We start from the raw sequence: 23,920 nt of genomic DNA on the forward strand, positions 1-23,920 counted from the left end.
ACACCGTGATACCAGGAGTTGAGATGTGGATCCAGAGAATAGCTGCTTCCTGTGACCAGTAGGTCACGTTAGCGTCACACCGTCACAAAGAGAAGCGACACTCACCGCTGAACACCAGAGAATGCCAATCAGTGTCTCATTCTTCTTTGGCTCATCAACACGGAAGTCAACGCAATACGTCGAGGTAAAGGTCGCATGGCAGCTCGAGATAAACAGCTTCTATTAATATGTTGACGACTGTTCGTGGTGTTAGTGGTGACTGTTTCTAATCTCTCCACCGATTTCAGCTGTTGTCATGCATCTGCTAATCAGAGCCATTTAAATAATTCGAAATTTAAGGCCTGCATTATAAAACGCACAGTTCTATTTCATTAACCCTACATTATTAAACCCTCGTCAAATTAACGATTGCAGGTTCCCAATTTCTAGTTCCCGCCAACCTGGTATTGCCAGTATATGGTGTAAAACAAGACATGTTGTACTTACTTTGTACATGACTTACCATAGGAGACCTTATGATAGAAATTAATTAGTGCACGGATTATAAATTATGACTTCTTTTGAATAAAATATGGAGTAGTGATACTGAGGGTGGTTTACGCTAGCCGCTGTGGCCAAGCGGTTCTAACCGCTTCAGTCCGGAACCGCGCTGCTGCTACGGTCGCAGGTTCGAATCCTGCCTCGGGCATGGATGTGTGTGCTGTCAGGTTAGTTAGGTCTAAGTAGTTTTAAGTCTAGGGGACTGCTGATCTCAGATGTTAAGTTTCATGGTGCTTAGAGCCATTTGAACGATGGTTTAGGTAACATTCCACCCCCCCCCCCCCGACCCCCTCTGTTTAGATATTGCACTATAGACCACTATTGTCGGTGAGATGGTTCCATGGCCCTCATAACAAGGATTCGGCCTTCCTCAAAGTATGAAAGTTAGCGGTAAACAGCATACGCACATCATCTGGACCTGCTATGATATTCATCTGAGAAGTCGACTAACGTTAGACACACACAGTAGCCATCATGTTCTTATCTGTAGGACTGGCGCTTTTCTGTTCTGAAAATTAGCTCGGGTAAGGATGAAATTTTAATAAACTTAGGCATCGAAATATTGGAGTATTAGTTTGGTGGCGTTCGGTGTAGGCGTTGATTTCCGTCAGTGTGCTTCCTTCAACACGCGCAACGTGCTTTGACACTTGACAGTGTCTCTGCGCCGACAACGGGGTATTTTTTAGATTAGATTAGATTAATTATTCATTCCATAGACCCATAAAAGAGGTAATCCTCCTGGGTGTGGAACATGTCAGATAAACACGTTACAAAAATGTAATTAGAAAAACTTGAGTTTCATTAATTTTAATGATCCTCAGTCAATAAACAGTAAAATTATGTACATGAATTAAATTTAAACTTCTAATATTTACAGGTTTAATACTTACATCTGCTTTCATTAAATCAATCATTCAGACATTTGCCAGTTTCTTGGCTATTACAACCAAGTATTGTCAAAAATTAAAGTAAATTATTCATTTCAGTGATCCTCAGTTAACAACAGTCAGATTATGTACAAGGTTTAAAATTAAACTACCACTATTTACAGACTTAAGACTTACATCTGCTTTCCATAGATGCATCATTCACACAGTAGGTAGTTAGTTGGTTCTTAGAACCAAGTATTGTCAAAAATCAAAGTATAATAAATTTTCATTAAAGTGGTCTACTGCACTTGTTGAGAAACTCATGGATGGAATAGAAGGAGTTTGTCACCAAAAATTCTTTTAAATTATGTTTAAGTTGTGCCTTGTCTGGAACTAAACTCTTAATGGTTGCTGGTAACTTATTGAAAATATGCGTTGCTGAATACTGGGCTCCTTTCTGAACAAGAGTAAGTGATTTTAAATATTTATGGATATTGTTCTCATTCCTAGTTTTGATACTGTGTACTAAGCAGTTAGTTGGAAAAAGAGATGTATTATTTACAACAAACTTCATTAAGGAATAAATATACTAAGAAGCTGTGGTTAATATGCCCAATTCTTTGAATAGGTTTCGACATGATGTTCTTGGATTTACACTACCCATTACTCTTACTATACGCTTCTGTAGTCGAAAAATATTTTCTCTGTTTGTGGAGTTACCTTAAAATATGATACCATATGACATAATGGAGTGAAAATAAGCAAAATATGCCAGTTTTTTTTATTTGTATCTCTTATGTCTGACATCATTCGCATTGTAAACACAGACTTGTTTAGGCGCTTTAGCAGTTCTTTAGTATGCTGCTCCCTACTGGATTTATTATCTAGTTGTAATGCCAAGAATTTTACACTCTCAACTTCTCCTATTTCCATGTCATCATATTTTATACACACACTAGAAGGAAATCTCTTGGAAGTTCTGAACTGCATATAGTGGGTCTTTTCAAAGTTTAATGACAGTGATTGGCTATGAACCACTTATTAATGTCAGTAAGTCCGCAGCTCGTGGTCGTGCGGTAGCGTTCTCACTTCCCACACCCGGGTTTCCGGGTTCGATTCCCGGCGGGGTCAGGTATTTTCTCTGCCTCGTGATGACTGGGTGTTGTGTGATGTCATTAGGTTAGTTAGGTTTAAGTAGTTCTAAGTTCTAGGAGATTGATGACCATAGCTGTTAAGTCCCATAGTGCTCAGAGCCATTTGAATGTCAGTAAAAATTTGATTAGCTGCCCTTTCTAAATTTATGTTTGAGTTACTATTTATTGCAATGTTTGTATCATCTGAAAATGAGACAAGCTTGGCATCTGGTAATGTAACAGGTGACAGGTCAATAATATACACAAGAAATAATAGTGGACCTAGTATGGAACCTTGGGGAACACCACATGTAATTTTTTTTTTCCCAGTCAGATGATGTCTGACTAACTACTGCTGAAGTGTTAGGTAGTGACACCCTTTGTTTTCCATTAGTAAGATATGACTGAAACCACTTTGCAGCACTGCCAGTGACGCCACAATATTTTAATTTACTTGAAAGAATGCTGTGATTCACACAATCAAACGCCTTTGACAGGTCACAGAATATGCCAGTTGCCTCTAATTTGTTGTCCAATGAATTAAGGACATTTTCGCTGTAAGTGTAAATAGTTTTCTCAATATCAGAACCCTTACGAAACCCAAACTGTGACTTTGACAGTATGCTATTTTCACTAAGGTGCTTAAGTAGACGCTTGAACATGACCTTTTCAAATATATTTGAAAAAGCTGTTCTGTAGGAGCTTCCGTTTTGACATTCTCGCCCCTGAGCCCATGTCGGATACGTCAGCCTTCGGCGCGGGCGGGTGTTCCCGCAGAGTGGCCCTCAGGAAGCAGACGTGCTCGGGACGAGGCCGCGGCGGACGCCACGTCGCGCGCTCACGCGGGCCTCCCGAATCCGGCGCGTTGCGCAACACGCCGGCCGCCCTGCAGCACGCGACGTGGCGCCGCAATCGTTTTCACTCGGCCGGCCGCGACGCGAGGTGCATGAACGCGCCGCCCTGCGCCGGCGCACTCGTCCACGCCCTGCATTGTGCAGCCGAGACACTTCCTGGTGCTCCCGCAGTCCAGTGCTGACATAGCGAAGTCAACGTGTAAGGCGTCGCATATCCTGAAGCGCCAAAGAAACTGGTATACGCATGCCGATTCAAATACAGAGGTACAGTAATGGAAATAAGTATTCATACACTAGATCGTGCAAAAGTAAACTGTCTTGATTGACAATACGAAACCAAAAACACTAATTGGATATGCACTATACACATCGGCCAGTCGCCAGTGCAGCTGTGCTGGTATATAGAACGAGAATGAACAAGCCTTTACAAAACAAAATACAAAAACGTCTGCCAAGTTCTCTACTGCGGTGTGAATTAAGTGTTCATACACCAACAGAAAATGACACTTCTAAGAAAGCCATAACATGTTTAATTCTTCGTATGCATACCCTTCCGATGTGTTACTTCTCGCAACCTCCGTGACATGGAATGGACCAATTTTCTTGTAGTTTCCGAAGTGATATCTTCCCATTCTCGAAGGAGAGCCTCTTTCAAAGAGGCCTTACTACGGATGTCGTGTTTTCTCACTCGTGTTTCCAGCTCACTCTACAAGTGTTCGATGGGATTCAGGTCCGGACCCTGAGCTGGTGTTTTGAGAGTGTGTGGAGTGTTGTAGAGCAACCACAGCTGGACAATTTGCACCGTACGTTTGGGATCATTGTCCTGTTGGAAGTAATAATTTATAGGAAGACCCAAGGCGTCAACACACTGGTGTAAGTTCTGTTCGAGAATGTTCATATACACAAATCTGTCCATGGTACCTTCCACAAACACTAATTTTCCGACACCGGCGGCTGACATACAGCCCCATACCATCACTCCACCACCTCCGTGCTTCACCGTGGGTTGAATGTTGTTTCGGTCGAGGTCTGTATTCGGTCTTCTCCAGACCAAGAACACACCATCATTGCGCACGATATTAAATTTGATTTCATCACTAAACAATACAGTATCCCAGAAGTCTGCTGTCTTGGATACATGCTGTTTCGCGAAATCCATTCACCACTTCCTGTTCTTTTTGCTGATGTAGGGCTTTCGTCTCGGGACCCTGGCTCTGTAGCCCGAACGATTGAGAATGGTAGGAACTGCCCTTGGAGTGATGTCCTTTCGGAAGTGGTCATGTACATATGCGGATAGTGACGACGCTGTCGTTTTCGGGTTTTTCTTCATGATTCTTAGTAGCATTCTGGTCTCTTGTTGTAAGCTTCTGTGGACGACCGTGTCGTTCACTGTCCTTATATCGCTTAATGATAGATTGCACAGTCGCTCAGCTTCGTCCTATGATGTTCGGAATTTCAGCAAACGACTTCTGTTGAGGATATTGGGCGATAACGGTGTTCCGTTCCTCAATGGTCGTGTCCTTCCCCTTGAGGTCCACTCTGCTGTTCAACGGTACCCACGTCCGACGTGCTGTTGCTTCACGGCCGCCACACGACTACACAAGTGTGGCATGCACTCCGGGGCTGCGTCAGCCGTTTGTTTGGTTGAAAGTAGTCCGCTGTATGAGTACATTTCGCCCTGTCATACACCGTGCGGAGTGTAACATATTTTATTTTCCCAAAATAGATTCATGGCATACGGGAAGCTTCATTACCCGAACATGGTTATCTGATGCTACATCATCGTACTTATTTGTATCGCCGCTGTGGGTGATTTACTATGCCAACACACCATCGTAGTTTGTCACAACCTACTGTATGAATACTTACTTCCATGACTGTACGTAAACAGGCAGAATACGCCGCTGCGGTCGGCGACTCCTATATAAGACAAGTGTCTGGCGCAGTTGTTAGATCGGTCACTGCTGCTAAAATGGCAGGTTATCAAGATGTAAGTGAGTCTCAACGTGGTGTTACACTCGGCACACGAGCAATGGGACACAATATCTCCGAGGTAGCGGTGAAGTGGGGATTTTCCCGTACGACCATTTCACGAGTGTACCGCGAATATCAGGAATCCTGTAAAACATCAAATCTCCGACATCGCTGTGGCCAGAAAAAGAACCTGCAAGAACGCAACCAACGATGACTGAAGAGAATTGTTCAACGTGAGAGAGGTGCGACCCTTCCGCAAATTGCTGCAGATTTCACTGCTGGTCCATCAACAAGTGCAGCCATTGAACGAAAGATCATCGATATGGGCTTTCTGAGCCGAAGGCCCACTCGTGTACCCTTGATGACTACACGACACAAAGCTTTACGCCTCGCTTGAGCCCGTCAGCACTGACATTGGACTGTTGATGACTTGAAACACCGGCCGGTGTGGCCGAGCGGTTCTAGGCGCTTCAGTTTGGAACCGCGTGACCGCTACGGTCGCAGGTTCGAATCCTGCCTCGGGCATGGATGTGTGTGATGTCCTTAGGTTAGTTAGGTTTAAGTAGTTCTACGTTCTAGGGGACTGATGACCTCAGGTGTTAAGTCCCATAGCGCTCAGAGCCATTTTGATGACTGGAAACATATTTCGTGGTCGGACGAGTGTCGTTTCAAATTGTATAGAGCGGATGGACATGTATGGGTATGGAGACAAACTCATGAGTCCATGGACCTTGCGTGTTAGCTGGTGAAGGCTCCGTAATGGTATGGGGCGTGTGCAGGTGAAGTGATATGGGACCCCTGATATGTCTATAAAACACTCAGATAGCTTAAGCGTGCCTTATGAACACCTCAAGTCCATCGTGAATTGCGACGGACTTGGGCAATTCCATCACGACAATGCGACACCCCACACGTCTATAATAGCTACAGAGTGGCTCCAGGAACACACTTCTGAGTTTAAACACTTCCTATGGCACCAAACTCCTGAGACACGAACATTATTGAGCATATCTAGGATACCTTGCAGCATGCTGCTACACGCTCTCTTACTCTAACGGATTTATGGACAGTCCAGCAGGATTTATGGTGTTATTTCCCTCCAGCACTACTTCAGACATTAGTCCAGTCCATGCCATGTGGTGCTGCATGTTCGCGGGTCCGTACACGATGTTAAGCAAATGTACTAGTGTCTTTGCCTCTTCAGGCACTATTGTAAATAATTCTCCTTCACTGTAATAGGACAAGATCAATGAGGGCACTGCATGAATCGTGAGTACGATCCCTGCCTCTGTGGAAGTTTTATCTGTGGTGGACTTGCTAGTCAGTCATTTGTGCAGGGTTGGGACATTCTTATTTGAGGCATAGTGACGAGCAGTTGAAGTTTTCAGAGAAAGAGATTTGCAATCTGTGAATCAGGGACAAACTATCTGGAATACTTTATTATGAGGATGAAAATTCATTTATAACTATTTCTTGCGCTTTATTGTGTTGGAGAAGATGATGTAGTTTGTTTCTAATGAGAGAATTTTGTAATTGTTAGAGCCTTGTTGTGTTGTGCTGTCTTTTTGTCAACAATCAGAGATTAATTTCTTAAAAACGATTTTCTTTAAGATAAAGTCCATATCTGTAATTAATATCGAAGTTTTAAATTTTTGTCATGTGTGCATCGCACCTTACGCCACACAGAGTCATAGACAAACAAATTTACAGTTGATTATTTATCTTTAGCTGCTGCATCTGCTGATTTGTATTTGCTTTTGAGAAATTCAGTACTCCAAACACTAAAACAGCGTGCTGAACAAGAGGTAGATACACTCCTGGAAATGGAAAAAAGAACACATTGACACCGGTGTGTCAGACCCACCATACTTGCTCCGGACACTGCGAGAGGGCTGTACATGCAATGATCACACGCACGGCACAGCGGACACACCAGGAACCGCGGTGTTGGCCGTCGAATGGCGCTAGCTGCGCAGCATTTGTGCACCGCCACCGTCAGTGTCAGCCAGTTTGCCGTGGCATACGGAGCTCCATCGCAGTCTTTAACACTGGTAGCATGCCGCGACAGCGTGGACGTGAACCGTATGTGCAGTTGACGGACTTTGAGCGAGGGCGTATAGTGGGCATGCGGGAGGCCGGGTGGACGTACCGCCGAATTGCTCAACACGTGGGGCGTGAGGTCTCCACAGTACATCGATGTTGTCGCCAGTGGTCGGCGGAAGGTGCACGTGCCCGTCGACCTGGGACCGGACCGCAGCGACGCACGGATGCACGCCAAGACCGTAGGATCCTACGCAGTGCCGTAGGGGACCGCACCGCCACTTCCCAGCAAATTAGGGACACTGTTGCTCCTGGGGTATCGGCGAGGTCCATTCGCAACCGTCTCCATGAAGCTGGGCTACGGTCCCACTCACCGTTAGGCCGTCTTCCGCTCACGCCCCAACATCGTGCAGCCCGCCTCCAGTGGTGTCGCGACAGGCGTGAATGGAGGGACGAATGGAGACGTGTCGTCTTCAGCGATGAGAGTCGCTTCTGCCTTGGTGCCAATGATGGTCGTATGCGTGTCTGGCGCCCTGCAGGTGAGCGCCACAATCAGGACTGCATACGACCGAGGCACACAGGGCCAACACCCGGCATCATGGTGTGGGGAGCGATCTCCTACACTGGCCGTACACCACTGGTGATCGTCGAGGGGACACTGAATAGTGCACGGTACATCCAAACCGTCATCGAATCCATCGTTCTACCATTCCTAGACCGGCAAGGGAACTTGCTGTTCCAACAGGACAATGCAATTCCGCATGTATCCCGTGCCACCCAACGTGCTCTAGAAGGTGTAAGTCAACTACCCTGGCCAGCAAGATCTCCGGATCTGTCCCCCATTGAGCATGTTTGGGACTGGATGAAGCGTCGTCTCACGCGGTCTGCACGTCCAGCACGAACGCTGGTCCAACTGAGGCGCCAGGTGGAAATGGCATGGCAAGATGTTCCACAGGACTACATCCAGCATCTCTACGATCGTCTCCATGGGAGAATAGCAGCCTGCATTGCTGCGAAAGGTGGATATACACTGTACTAGTGCCGACATTGTGCATGCTCTGTTGCCTGTGTCTATGTGCCTGTGGTTCTGTCAGTGTGATCATTTGATGTATCTGACCTCAGGAATGTGTCAATAAAGTTTCCCCTTCCTGGGACAATGAATTCACGGTGTTCTTATTTCAATTTCCAGGAGTGTATGTCACACTGCAGTCTCGAGCAAACAGTGTGTAGTCAGGATTGTCAAGTATCATGCTAGCAAGCAGTATAGTTTTCTGTGTACAGTGTTGGTTATTTCAAATAGTTATTTTCTTCCTAGCTGAGTAGTAATTCATTTTTGTGAATATTCCGAGTCAAAATTTGCACTTTATGTCACGTAACGTTCATAACGTATTTCGGTACTGAGTTTTAGTTGGATGGTTTTCAATGAGCACACAATTACGTTCTTTTCCCTATTAGATTCATTTTCTTTATTTCAGATGTTGCATTTCGTGAAATTTTAAGTTTTGTTTCGCGATACTATTCACATGCGCAACACAGGCTCAACCAACAGTCAGTTCTGCTCAGCAATAGAATGAGATATCTAAAGTACACGTTACACGAGTAGAAAATTTCTTAAATCAATATGTTCAGTTTTGTCACATACAGACAATTATTTAAGAGAAAGTTACAAACGGAATATGCAAAAACTGGCCTGTCTGTAGCTTTCATCTGTCGGTTGCACAGCGTTATGGACAAAAAATGTTTCAAATGGCTCTAAGCCATGGGACTTAACATCTGAGGTCATCAGTCCCCTAGACGTAGAACTACTTGAACCTAAGTAACCTAAGGACATCACACACATCCATGCCCGATGCAGGATTTGAACCTGCGACCGTAGCAGAAGCGCGATTCCGGACTGAAGCGCCTAGAACCGCTCGGCCACAGCGGCATTATGGACTTACGGGGTCAAGAATAGGAAATGTGTAAATGTCCAACAGTCGCCACTTCATCTGTCTACTTCTACATCTATCTACAAGTATGTAGACCGTTTTGAACTTCATGGCAGAGGGTAGGTCCCACTGTGGCAGTTATTTAGGGTTTATTCTCGTTCCGTCCGTGCCGCCACGCTTACTGAAATTAACATAATCTTACTCCTCTCGATCCCTATGTGAATGACACGTAGAGGGTTATACTAATGCTAGTTCTTGAAACTTCGTCAGCTCGTTTCCTCGCGGTAGTTTACGACTATCTTCGAGATTCTGCCAGTTCAGCTTCTTCAGCACACTCTCCCATGAGTCAAACAAACCTGTGGCCATTCTTACTGCCTTTCTCTGTATATGTAGAGCATCCCCTTGCGATATGTCGGGTTGCGGAAGTATCTGTAGGATTAGGATTCAACACAATTTTTTTGAGAGTTGCTCATATACTCAATCCGCTCCACCTTGTAACTACAACCTCAACTTATGCACGATGGAGAAACGAATGCCAAGAGAATTAATAAAATAAGCCTGTAGATGGGTAGTAAAAAGGGTTGCTCAGAATCTATAACTTAATAAAGTTACTAATCAGTCTGTGGACAACGGCCTTGTCGCAGTAGATGCACCGGTTCCCGTGAGATCAACGAAGTTAAGCGCTGTCGGGCGTGGTCGGCACTTGGATGGGTGACCATCCAGGCCGCCATGCGCTGTTGCCATTTTTAGGGGTGCACTCAGCCTCGTGATGCCAATTGAGGAGATACTCGACCGATTAGTAGCGGCTTCGTTCACGAATACCATCATAACGACTCGGAGAGCGGTGTGCTGGCCCCACGCCCCTCCTATCCGCATCCTCCACTGAGGATGACACGGCGGTCGGATGGTTCCGGTAGGCCACTCGTGGCCTGTAGAAGGAGTGCTACTGATCAGTCTATATGCACAATAGTTATAAAAATGGGCAGACAATGAATTTCATCATGTGAATACTAAATGGTAAACGAAATTAAGAATCACAAAGAGGTTTATTTTATCTAATAAAAACGTAAATACGAGATTCACTGGACCATGCTTCAATAGAACAAGGGCACAAAACGATGGTGTTGAGAATAAGTAGTTGGCAGGTGTTTTAAAGGGCACCTAAACTGAAAAGCTAGATTTGGTAATCTGCAACGAGTGAGTCAATCAACAGAGATAATGGTAAACCCGGACTGTGCGACTGAATATCAATCGGAAATGAGATGTGAAAAATCCATATGTGAAATCGTGGGCACTTGTAACGCCGGAAATGCATATCCTCCTATTTCCATCTATTGTACCGTAAGTTTTTTCCTTATTTTGTTACCTGAATATATGACATTTCTGTGCCTTTATATATTGTAATTGTTTTACTATTTGTATATATATATATATATATATATATATATATATATATATATATATATATATATATATTTATGCATTTATGTCGATGTATAATTGGTTTGTTTCGTAAATATTATTTGTATTTTTACGCTGGGTCTTGCCTAGGGAAAACTGCTATCGAACGATTACATCGATAGGTCGTGTGAAGAATCAAAGTGTGTAGGATCTTTGGTAGTGTTAACTCTGCCGCGTGGAGCGCGGGCAGGGCAGTTGGAGTCTGGCTGGAGTAGCGAGTGGAGCAGGTGTGGTGTGACGCTCCCGCGAGTTGCCGCGCTTTCGGGGTTTAGCAGCATGTAATTGCGCTCGACTTGCGATGATAGTTTCTGACATGGTGTCGCGGACGGGAAGCATTAGCTGGCGCACATCAAGAGCCCGTTTCGTCTGGTGACCGTGTTGAGAAGAAGGCGCGCCAACATCCAGCTTCTGCAACAGCGACGGCCGACAATGAGTGACTGTCGCCACCTCCTCGATCGACGGCTTCAAACCTTCAATCAACTAACAAGGAAGACTAAAAGCACGTAAAGTTTCAGAACTGTATGGCAGACCTCAGCCTTTCAAATTGTTCCATTTGCCTCGCAAAATTACAGCAACTTAGCATGAACCTTTGTTGCTCATTGTCCCAATTGCATTACCAAGCAGGGTCCCTTCCTTTTCCGAAATGAAACCGAGTGTCGTTGAAATTCAGACGCCAGCATTAAAGTACTATCATTGCATTTCATTACTTTAGTTTCAAAGTGCAGTTAAAGCATTCATAGCTGGCTACAATAGTTAGATTACACAAGCACAAATTAAGAGTGCGAGTTTTGTTAGCATATTTCAGCTTACCTGTGACTGCAGCTCAGCTTGGTACGTACTAAATTTTACTATCGTTAATTATTCAGAATCATTTAATTCAAGTTCAAAGTTAAATCTCTTGTTTCTAAATTGCGTAGAGTCAAGTTGCTTTTGAAATGATTGTTGAGGTAGTCCAAGACTAACCGTATTCTGCTGGATTTCGATGTGCTTCAGAAAGAAAGCTCACTATTAACTTCAGTCACTAAATTAACTTTCGATTTTCCGGTTGTATTAATTCTTTTGCTAAATTAAGTCAGAGTGTAGCGAAATTTATTACTTCTGACAAACTTTCAGTTTTCACACTACACGTGTCAACCTTCAGTTGCCACGCTTCTAGTGCTAATTATATGTGTAATAACCTTTCTTTTCCAGTTACTATAGTAATTGTCCTTAGGACTGGCGACCGTGATTTCCCCCAAATCTCAAATATCTAATTACCGCTAGTTAATTGTTGACGTAACGGCCGCACATTTACTTTTTTTATTAACTTTACCCCTTTTTAAAATTAATTTCCACCAGTTTCATTTGCATTTTTCCTTTCATTTAGATGTAACCCTTTCCTCCCTCTTTACCGACAGATTAACTTCGGTGACGATTGCTTTCCCAAATTTCCCATTAGGTACACGCGGTTTAATTTTTCACTGTCATTAAGGTCGATAAGTGAGGGGGAGGTTACACACTGTAGCTCCAAAGCGAGAGCATACGCTGCTGAGGGCGTTAGAGAAGAATTACAGATACCTGTTATGCCTGTGCTGCAAATACTTTACCACCAAGATCTCACGAAGTTTTTAAAGAGCAAATAGATGCAGCCGCTGACCTATGTCCTGCTGGGCTATCTAATGATCGTAGGTAAAACACCGTAACATAAATTGTGGAAGGAATTTGAACTTCTGTCCAGTCCAACAGGACAGTCTTACTCGTTAGTCTGCCAAAATCTCCAGGAGCAGACACTATCAGTAAACGTATCCTCTCTGGCAGCCCAGAGGAGACTCTCCACCACCTGTACCCAGCTCACCGACACAAGAAACTGGTGCTTTCCAACCCTACCACGTTCGAATGCCTACGGTCATGGGAAGTCATTGGGTAGCGCACCAATAGTCTGTGTTCAGTGCACTCTGTAAAATCCTACCAAGCTGGTTAGCAACATTTATGTACCAATCGTGGACGTTGCCGCCAGTTTTCATTAGCGCTCTCTGACGCCACGTCATTTCTTCCTGAGTGGTCCATTCAGGTCCCTGCATTTCGCGTGACGCGCGATAGCAACCGTGAAAACCACCGTCAAAAAAGGAACGCAATATCACCCTGCTGCTATGCGCCGGTGTATCCCGTGATCTCAGAGTTCGAGAACCACTGGGAACAATAGTATCACATGGCCCGGCCAAGCGAAGCCCAGAAGGAAAACATCAACAAAACGTTTAACGCTGGCTACAGAAAGTCGCGCTCGCCGTCGCTTCATCCCTAATACAGTGGCAGTCCTTGCGCAGCGCCCAAGTGATGCTCAAAACATAACACCTAAGCCAATAGGGCTACGCATAACGTTTCTAGCCAATGGCTACAGCCGTAAGTCGACCCACACAGCCTTGTCGACGAACACAGGTAAGCAAGATAGGCAAGAAATAGACAAACTGCAGCCAACACGGCACTTACCTTCTGTGATAAATGTTACTGACCGAATAGGCAAACACCTTCGCCGGGTTGGGGTGCAGCCTGTCTTCTATAATGGTCGCAGGATTCAGGACGTGCTAGGCTCCACTAAGGAGAAGGTGGTTGCATAACACACTGCAGGCGTTTGCAAGGTGGAATGCGAATGTCGAGAGGCATACATCAGTGAGACTGGCAGGTCAATAGCAACGCACATTCGGGAACACGAGCGCTATATTTGTCTACGGCAACACAACAAATCTGCAGTGGCAGAACATCAGCAAGACTGCGGAAACGACAAAAATTCAGCGAAGCCTTTGTGTTGGCCAAGCAGCCGGTTATGACGAAACGCAAAATCAGAGAGGCCCTCGAAATACTTAAACACCCTATTAACATGAATACAGTGGATTGAATCAGGCTTGCCCCATCTTGGCGGCCAGCAATCAGAGCCCAACAGACCGCACTGCCAACACGAGTCACGAGCACCACCGGCGAGTAACTGCCGCCGCGCGGCCGACGTCCAGCAGCCAACTTCTCATTCTACGGTGAACACCAATCATGGCACATAACACAAGAGCCAATAGACAACAGAGCTTACGCTTTCCAATCACCGCAATAACCTATTAAAATAAAGTTCCCTCTCCTTCTTCTTTAAGTGACCAATGAAACGAACTATCTTTTGAAATTATGACGTAATGGCCTACGCAGTGAACAGTAGCAACAAAATATAACGAACACTGGATACGTAGAAAGCACCAGTAGACTCAGAAGAACGCCGCTGCAACCGTGGCCGAAACGTTGGTTTTTCTCCAGCACCAGTAGTTTTACACATTATGACGCGGTTCCATACCCAGAAAAGTTTTATGCCGAGGAAAGGTAATCGTCAGTGGCGGTACAGGGTACCCTCCAACACGCACCGTACGGTATCTTGCGGAGTATATATGAACATGTAAGATGTAAATATAGATGATGATGACAGTCCTCTTCTCCTGTTCTCTTCATAGACGATTTTCTCAAATGGCCTGAGCCAATCGCCGAACAAGATCATCGGCTGACACTCGCTTCCTCTCTTGACCGCCCGCGTCTGGAACGTCTGCACATCCTGCTTCGAAGTTCCTGCACCGCTGCTGCACTCTGCTGTCACGCAAGATAGTTACGTTATGTGGGTTGCAAGTAATCAGGCGGAACCCCTCAGAATGAAGAAATGAAATGACAGTGCGCACTTCACACTTGGCGGGAGATTCTATTGTTATAGGCATTTATATGTGATGAGTGTGTGCTTAGAACTGAAAAATGTAGCGTGTCGCGATCGACTGGCATATTACAGATACTGCGAAATTTGTCTCCGAAAAGCTTCAGCGGATTTTCACTGTGGTAATAATAATGAGCGTATGGCATTTGTGGCCTGGAGACCCCTCGCGGGGCTGTTCGGCCGCCGCTCCACAAGTTCTTTAACTCCACTACGGCGACTTGCGAGCGAATGAGGATGAAATGATGATGACAGACACACAACATCCAGTCATCTCGAGGCAGAGAAAATCCCTGACCCCGCCGGGAATCGAACCCTGGACCTCGTGCGCGGAAAGCGAGAACGCTACCGCAACACCACGAGCCGCGGAGTTCTCTGTGGTGTTTGTTTCATGAGCAATCTGACCTTGAAAAAACGTATCCGTCGTACTAAAATGTGAAGTTTTAAGGAAATTATGCTAAGCGACCTATTACGAGAATATCTATCTAGAAACTCACTACATGCACACATAATCGGTAACATTGTATTTGTCCTGGTGCAGAGATTGGCAACATGCATTAAATTTTCAGAAATGTGAAATTGAGCACTTCACAAAACGAAAAAAAAATGTAACAAATCTGGCAGCACACCTCAGAATCTCTTCGATGTGTTCCTTTAATCCGAGCTGGTGGGGATCGCAAACACACGAGCAATAACCAAGAATGGGTCGCACTAGTGTTGTATAACCTTCTCCTTTATAGAAGAATTACACTTTCCTAGAATTCTCGCAATATACCGAAACTGACCACTCCCCTTCCGTACCACCGACCTTAGGTGCTCGTCCCATTACATGTCACTTTGCAACATTACACTTAGACATTTAACAGAGGTGACTGTGTCAAGTAACACAGCACTGATGCTGTGTTAGAATATTACAGGATTGTTTTGCGTACACATATGCGTCAGTTTACATTTTGCTACATTTAGAGCAAGCTGCCATTCATCACATCAAACATAAATTCTATATACTCCATCTTGTATCCTTTTACAGTCACTCAACCACGACACCTTCCCTACAAATGTGTGTGGGAATGTCTAAGTGACCAAACTGCTGAGGTCATCGGCCCCTAGACTTACGTTCTAGTTAAACTAACTTATGCTAAGAACAACACACATACCCATGCCCGAGGGAGGACTCTAACCTCCTGCGGAAGGCCCGCGCAAGCCGTGACATGGCGCCTCAAACCGCGCGGCCACTACGCGACCCATGTTTCTGTACACTACAGCGTCGGCAGGAAACAACCACAGACAGCTGCTCATCCTGTCCGTCAAATCATTTATGAATGTAGAATTAGAGCGGTCCTACCACACTCCCCTGAGGAACTTGCGATGATATCTTGTCCCTGATGAACGTTCACCGTCGAGTACAATGTACTGTTAAAAAAATGGCTCTGAGCACTATGGGACTCAACTGCTGAGGTCATTAGTCCCCTAGAACTTAGAACTAGTTAAACCTAACTAACCTAAGGACATCACAAACACCCATGCCCGAGGCAGGATTCGAACCTGCGACCGTAGCGGTCTCGCGGTTCCAGACTGCAGCGCCTTTAACCGCACGGCCACTTCGGCCGGCAATGTACTGTTACTTAAGAAGACAGTCTTCGAGTCACTCACACTGCTGTGGAGATATTTTCAGTGAAAAATAGTTATAAAGATAACGGGGCTAATAAATCAAACGAAATAAATAGTCCGTAACGAGCCACCGGAGATCATGGACTCTGATACCAAATTATTCAGAAGCAATCACAGAAATTTTGTCCGCGGAGTTCGGGTTCACTCTTTATGCAGATGGTGTAGTAGGTGACGTCGAAAGCTCCAAAGGACTGTTTGTAGACTTGTGGCGCATCAGTAAATGCGTTGCAACGCCAGACGACTGTGTCAAAATGCAGGAAGATATGTGGAGGATCGAAGATTAGTGCCGGAACTGGCAGCTCACCTTGGACGTAAACAAGTGTAACGCAAAGTTGAGGAGATCGGTTAATATTAGATTTTGCTTTTGGCATGCGCCAGAGGATATTTCAGACACCACTGCCATTTCCCCGTTTCGAAGTTCCTTTCAAAAACTATACATGGGAAGCGCGGTTGGTCAAGCTGCTCATCTTATTTCTTTTTATCCTCATTTTCCTTTTACGATGAAGGTGATTTTAGCCCGTTGAACACCCCACGTTTTATCCCTATATCTTTATTACCATGGCGTCTTTAGATTACGTCCCCTCAGCCCCCCCCCCCCCCCCCACCCAGGCTAACTGCCTGACTACTGGCTTTAGGTGTAGTTTTTAAGAGTTCCTCCTGTAGTCATAGGTAGCTTCATATATAAGTTTCTTTACTAGCATAAGCAACCGTGTGCGGTTATTTTTAGGTTTCATCTCCTATTTACCTCGTCTCTTGTTCTATCCATTTCATTTTTTTATATACGTTGATCCACGGTTGGGAATATATAGGCTATTTAGCCCCGACCCATGTATAAACTTTCTCGTATTCGTAAGCGCATGCGCATTCAAGTAACTTCCCTTGTCTTGCGCATGTGCATAGATAGCGGGTCAGGCTTGTAAGTGAGCGACCATTTGTAGCTGCAGTTTATGGCGGGTCATGGCCCATCGAACATAGGCCGGTGTGAGGTGGAGCGTACACCATTAAGTTAAGTAGTGGTTTTGACTTTGTACATATGTACTGTTTGTGTTTTCTGTTGTGTTGGCAGAAGAGCAAACACCGTGTTACAACTGGAGGCCGGCGTGAGGAGGAAAGAACTATACTGACGTGAGGTCTGGAAAATGACAAGGAAGGAATTAGAATTGAGAAAGCGGACGTAATTAGTTTGATACTTAACTTTAATCCATTAATGGTGAACGTCGCTCTTGACGGTACATGATTCACAATATTATCTGTTCAGAATACATTCTTGAAGTAACTGAATATGGCGCCTTGCTACGTCGTAGCAAATGACGTAGCTGAAGGATATGCTAAACTGTCGTCTCTGCAAATGAGAGCGTATGTAGACAGTGAACCATCGCTAGCAAAGTCGGCTGTACAACTGGGGCGAGTGCTAGGGAGTCTCTCTAGACTAGACCTGCCGTGTGGCGGTGCTCGGTCTGCAATCACTGATAGTGGCGACACGCGGGTCCGACGTATACTAACGGACCGCGGCCGATTTAAAGGCTACCACCTAGCAAGTGTGGTGTCTGGCGGTGACACCACATTTTCCCTTTCTTTTTCGTTTATAAATGTATAGCTATGGTGTTCTTTTGATCATTGACAAAGGTCTTCTTAGGCAATTGTGGGTTTTATTGTTGTTCTGAAGACGGTGTAGTTATCTACGCCGCAACCTGGGTTAACACTTAACACTAGGTGCTTTTTTCGCAATCGAGGCGGGTTTTTAGTTTTTTAATGTATTAACCAACGATTGCTGACGCGCTGCGATGTTGAAGGTTCTGTCGTCCTTTTTCAAGTGTGTCAATGTCTCCAGCTCTTCGTTGGATCTTCATTATTTCTTCTATTAATCCAACTTCGTAGAGGTCCCAGACAGATGAGCAATACTCAACGGTCGGTTTAACAACTGTTTTGAACGACTCTTCCTTCGTGAGTATACTATATTGCTCATCAACATCAAATAGTTTCTCTTACAGTCAGTTTTACACTGAGGTGCCAAAAGTCGTGGAATACTTCCTAGTACCATGCCGGATCTCCTTTTGCTCGACGTAATGCAGCAACTCTACGTGGGATGCACTCAACAAGTCGTTGGGAGCCCCTGCAGAAATACTGAGCCATGCTGCCTCTACTTCTTTTTTGTGTCATTAGTCTTCTGACTGGTCTGATGCGGCTCACCACGAATTTCTCTCCTGTGCCAACCTCTTCATCTCAGACTGGCACTTGCAGACTACGTCCTCAACTATTTTATGGATGTATTCCAGCCTCTGGCTTCCTCTACAGCTTTTATTCTCTACAGATCCATCTAGTACCAGGGAAGTCATTCCCTCATGTCTTAGCAGATGTCCTATCCTCTTGTCCCTGCGCCTAGTCAGTGTTTTCCACATATTCCTTTCCTCTCCGATTCTGCGCTGAACCTCCTCATTCCTTACCTTATCAGTTCACCTAGTATTCAACCACATCTCTAATGCTTCAATTCTGTTCTGTTCCCGTTTTTCCACTGTCCATACAGGGCTACCACAGAATGCTGTGCTCCAAACTTACATTCTCAGAAATTACTTCCTCAAATTAAGGCCTCCGAGGTTTGATAGTAATAGTATTCACTTGGCCAGAAATACCCTTTTTGTTAGTCGTAGTCTGCTTTTGATGTCCTCCCTCCTCCGTCCGTCAAAGACTATTTTGCTGCCTAGGTAGCACAATTCCTTAACTTTATCTATTTCGTGACATCAATCCTAATGTTAAGTTTCTCGCTGTTCTCGTTTCTGCTACTTCTCATTACCTTCGTATTTCTTCGATTTCTCTGAGTATATATTCTATACTCATTAGACTGTTCATTCCATTCAGCAAATCATATAATTCTTCCTCACTTTCACTCAGGATAGCAATGTCATCAGCGAATCGTATCACTGATATACTTTCACCCTGAATTTTAATTCCACTCCCCTTTCTTTTGTTTCCGACACTGCTTTTTCGATGTACAGACTGAACATCCTTATCTTACACCCTTTTTAATATGAACACTTCGTTCTTGGTCGTCCAGTCTTATTATTCCCTCTTGGCCCTTGTACGTATTGTACATTACCCGTCTTTCCCTATAGCTTACCCCGGTTTTTCTCAGAATTTCGAACATCTTGCACCATTATACATTGTCGAACGCTTTTTCCAGGTCGACAAATCCTATGAAATTGTCTTGGTTTTTCTTTAGTCGCCAGCCGTTGTGGTCGTGCGGTTCTAGGCGCTTAAGTCCGGAACCACGCGGCTGCTACGGTCGCAGGTTCGAATCCTGCCTTGGGCATGAATGTCTGTGATGTCCTTAGGTTAGTTAGGTTTAAGTACACTCCTGGAAATTGAAATAAGAACACCGTGAATTCATTGTCCCAGGAAGGGGAAACTTTATTGACACATTCCTGGGGTCAGATACATCACATGATCACACTGACAGAACCACAGGCACATAGACACAGGCAACAGAGCATGCACAGTGTAGGCACTAGTACAGTGTATATCCACCTTTCGCAGCAATGCAGGCTGCTATTCTCCCATGGAGACGATCGTAGAGATGCTGGATGTAGTCCTGTGGAACGGCTTGCCTTGCCATTTCCACCTGGCGCCTCAGTTGGACCAACGTTCGTGCTGGACGTGCAGACCGCGTGAGACGACACTTCATCCAGTCCAAAACATGCTCAATGGGGGACAGATCCGGAGATCTTGCTGGCCAGGGTAGTTGACTTACACCTTCTAGAGCACGTTGGGTGGCACGGGATACATGCGGACGTGCATTGTCCTGTTGGAACAGCAAGTTCCCTTGCCGGTCTAGGAATGGTAGAACGATGGGTTCGATGACGGTTTGGATGTACCGTGCACTATTCAGTGTCCCCTCGACGATCACCAGTGGTGTACGGCCAGTGTAGGAGATCGCTCCCCACACCATGATGCCGGGTGTTGGCCCTGTGTGCCTCGGTCGTATGCAGTCCTGATTGTGGCGCTCACCTGCACGGCGCCAAACACGCATACGACCATCATTGGCACCAAGGCAGAAGCGAATCTCATCGCTGAAGACGACACGTCTCCATTCGTCCCTCCATTCACGCCTGTCGCGACACCACTGGAGGCGGGCTGCACGATGTTGGGGCGTGAGCGGAAGACGGCCTACCGGTGTGCGGGACCGTAGCCCAGCTTCATGGAGACGGTTGCGAATGGTCCTCGCCGATACCCCAGGAGCAACAGTGTCCCTAATTTGCTGGGAAGTGGCGGTGCGGTCCCCTACGGCACTGCGTAGGATCCTACGGTCTTGGCGTGCATCCGTGCGTCGCTGCGGTCCGGTCCCAGGTCGACGGGCACGTGCACCTTCCGCCGACCACTGGCGACAACATCGATGTACTGTGGAGACCTCACGCCCCACGTGTTGAGCAATTCGGCGGTACGTCCACCCGGCCTCCCGCATGCCCACTATACGCCCTCGCTCAAAGTCCGTCAACTGCACATACGGTTCACGTCCACGCTGTCGCGGCATGCTACCAGTGTTAAAGACTGCGATGGAGCTCCGTATGCCACGGCAAACTGGCTGACACTGACGGCGGCGGTGCACAAATGCTGCGCAGCTAGCGCCATTCGACGGCCAACACCGCGGTTCCTGGTGTGTCCGCTGTGCCGTGCGTGTGATCATTGCTTGTACAGCCCTCTCGCAGTGTCCGGAGCAAGTATGGTGGGTCTGACACACCGGTGTCAATGTGTTCTTTTTTCCATTTCCAGGAGTGTAGTTCTAAGTCTAGGGGACTGATGACCTCAGATGTTAAGTCCCACAGCGCTCAGAGCCATTTGAACCATTTTTTCTTTAGTCTTGCTTTCATTATCAACCGCAACGTCAGAATTGCTTCCCTGGAGTCCTTACCTTTTCTAAAGCCAAATTGATCATCATACAACACGTCCTCAACTTACTTTTCCATTCTTCTGTATATTATTCTTGTCAGAAACTAGGAAGCATAAACTGTTAAGCTGTTTGTGCGACAATTCTCGCACTTGTCAGCTCTTGCCTTCTTCGGAATTGTGTGGATAATACTTTTTCGAAAGTCCGATGATATGTCGCCAGACTCATACACTCTACACACCAACGTGAATAGTCGTTTTGTTGCCATTTCCCACATTGGCTTCAGAAATTCTGTTGGAATGTTATCTACTCCTTCTGCCTTATACGCTCTTAAGTCCTCCAAAGCTCTTTTAAATTACGATTCGAGTTCTGGATCCTCTATCTCCTGTGAATCGACTCCAGTTTCTTCTTCTATCACATCAGACTAATGTTCCCCTCATAGAGGCCTTCAGAATACTCTTTCCACTTATCCGCTCTCTCCTCCGCATTTAACAGTGGAATTCCCGTTGCAGTCTTAATGTTACCACTCTTGCTTTTAATTTGGCCGAAGGTTGTTTTGACTTTACTACATGTTTAGTCAGTCCTTCCAATAATCATTTCTTTTTCTGTTTCTCCATTTTCCATGCAACCATTTCGTCTTAGCTTCCTTGCACTTCTTGTTTATTTTATTCCTCAGTGACTTATATTTCTCAATATTGCTGAATTTCCCTGAAAAGTTTTGTACTTCCTCCTTTCATCGATCAACACAAGTATTTCTTCTGTTACCCATGGTGTGTTACCCTATTTCTGTGATTCCTCTTCTAAGAGATGTCCATTCCTCTTTAATTGTACTGCCTACTGAGCTATTCCGTATCACTGTATCTATAGCCTTAGAGAACTTCAAGCATATCACGTCATTCCTTAGTACTTCCATATCCCACTTCTTTGCATATTGATGCTTCCTGGCTAATCTCTTGAACTTCAGCCTGGTCTTCATCACCACTTCATTGTAATCTGAGTCTATAACTGCTTCTGGGCACGCCTTACAATCCAGTATCTGAATTCGGTATCTCTGTCTGAACATGATATAATGTTTCCGCATCACCCGGCCTTTTCCGAGCATATCTCCTCCTCTTGTGATTCTTGAACAGAATATTCGCTGTTACTACTTGAAATTTACAGAATTCAATTAGTCTTTCTCCTCTCTCATCCCTTGTCCCAAGCCCTTATTCTCCTGTAACCTTTTCTTCTGCTTCTTCCCTCACAACTGCATCCCAGTCCCCCATGACTATTAGATTTTCATCTCCTTTACGCCCTGTGTTACACGCTCAATACTCTCATATACCTTCTCTATCTGTTCATCTTCAGCTTGTGACGTCGGTATATATACCTGAAATATCGTTGTCGACGTTGGTTTGCTTTCGATTATGATAAGAACAACCCTATCAATGAACTGTTCACAGTAAGACACTCTCTGCCCTACATTCCTATTCAGAAAGAATCCTACTCCCGTTATACCATTTCTTGCTGCTGTTGGTATTACTCATATGACCAGAAATCCTTGTCTTCTATGCATTTTAGCTTACTGACCCCTTCTATACCTAGCTTGAGCGTTTGCATTTCCCTTTACAGCTTCCCTTTCAAGCTTCTGACATTCCGCGCCCAGCCTGGTTGAACGTTATCCTTTTGTTGGTCATTCAATCTCTTTCTCATGTCACGTCTCCTTTGGCAGTCCTTTCCCAGACATAGGAATCGTGGGCTATGCTGGTATCTTTTGCCAATGGAGAGATCATCATGACATTTTTCTCAATTACAGGACACATTTCCTGTGGATACACGTCATGTGTCTTTAATGCAATGGTTTCCATTGCCTTCTGCACCCTCATGCCGTTGATCACTGTTGATTCTTCCACCTTTATGGGCAGTTTTCCACCCCACTCACAAGAGAGTTCCTTAAACCTGTGTCCGCTCCACCGCCCTCTTTGACAAGGCGGTTGGCAGAATGAGGGTGACTTCTCATGCCGGAAGTGTTCGATTACGAACACTGATTATTAATCAAAATTTAAGGGGTGGCGGGTTTCGAAACCGGGTCCGAGAACGTTCTGATCAAAGACGCTGTCCCTTTTTTTTTTTTGCATTTTGTTCGTTATTGATTGCTGTATTTAGTTATAGCGGACGTCACATGACGTCCGTTGAAGATCGTTGCTGATCCTTTTACTCAGTTCTTTTCTTATTACAGAGAGCAGCCTGCTCTCTGACCGAACACGCTGAGCTACAGTGCCGGCATCCTAGACCACAGATGCACTGCGTCTGCAGCCGTCCATAATTGCGAAAGTGTTGCCGGTGCAAGAATTTTGTGCACTATCTGACCTGTCGGTTATGTCCCATAATTTGATGGGATTCTTGTCTAGCGATCTGTGTTTTCAAATCATTCGCTCGAATTGTCTAGTATGTTCATGAAACCAATCCGAAAAACTGCCGGCTGATATGGCATATTGTCATCCGTAAAGATTCCATCGATGTTTGGGAACTTGAAGTCCCATAAATGGCTGCAAATGGTCCCCAAGTAGATGAACGTAACCATTTCCAGACAATGATCGGTTCAGCTGGACCAGAGGAACCAGCCCACTCCATGTAAACACAGCCAACGCCGCTATGGAGCCACCACCACCTTCCGCTGTGCCTTGTTGATGCCGTTGGTCCGCGGCTCCGTAGCTCTGCGTCACACTCGAACCCAATCATCAACTCCTACCACTTGAAACCAGGACTCATTTGACAAGACCACTGTTTTCCCGTCGTCTAGGATCCAACCGATATGGTCGTGAGTCCAGGAGAGGCGCTGCAGGCGACGTCGTGAAGTTAGAAAAGGCACTGGAGTCGGTC

The sequence above is a fragment of the Schistocerca nitens genome, chromosome 2 (assembly GCF_023898315.1).
Source record: "Schistocerca nitens isolate TAMUIC-IGC-003100 chromosome 2, iqSchNite1.1, whole genome shotgun sequence".
Lineage (NCBI taxonomy): Eukaryota > Metazoa > Arthropoda > Insecta > Orthoptera > Acrididae > Schistocerca > Schistocerca nitens.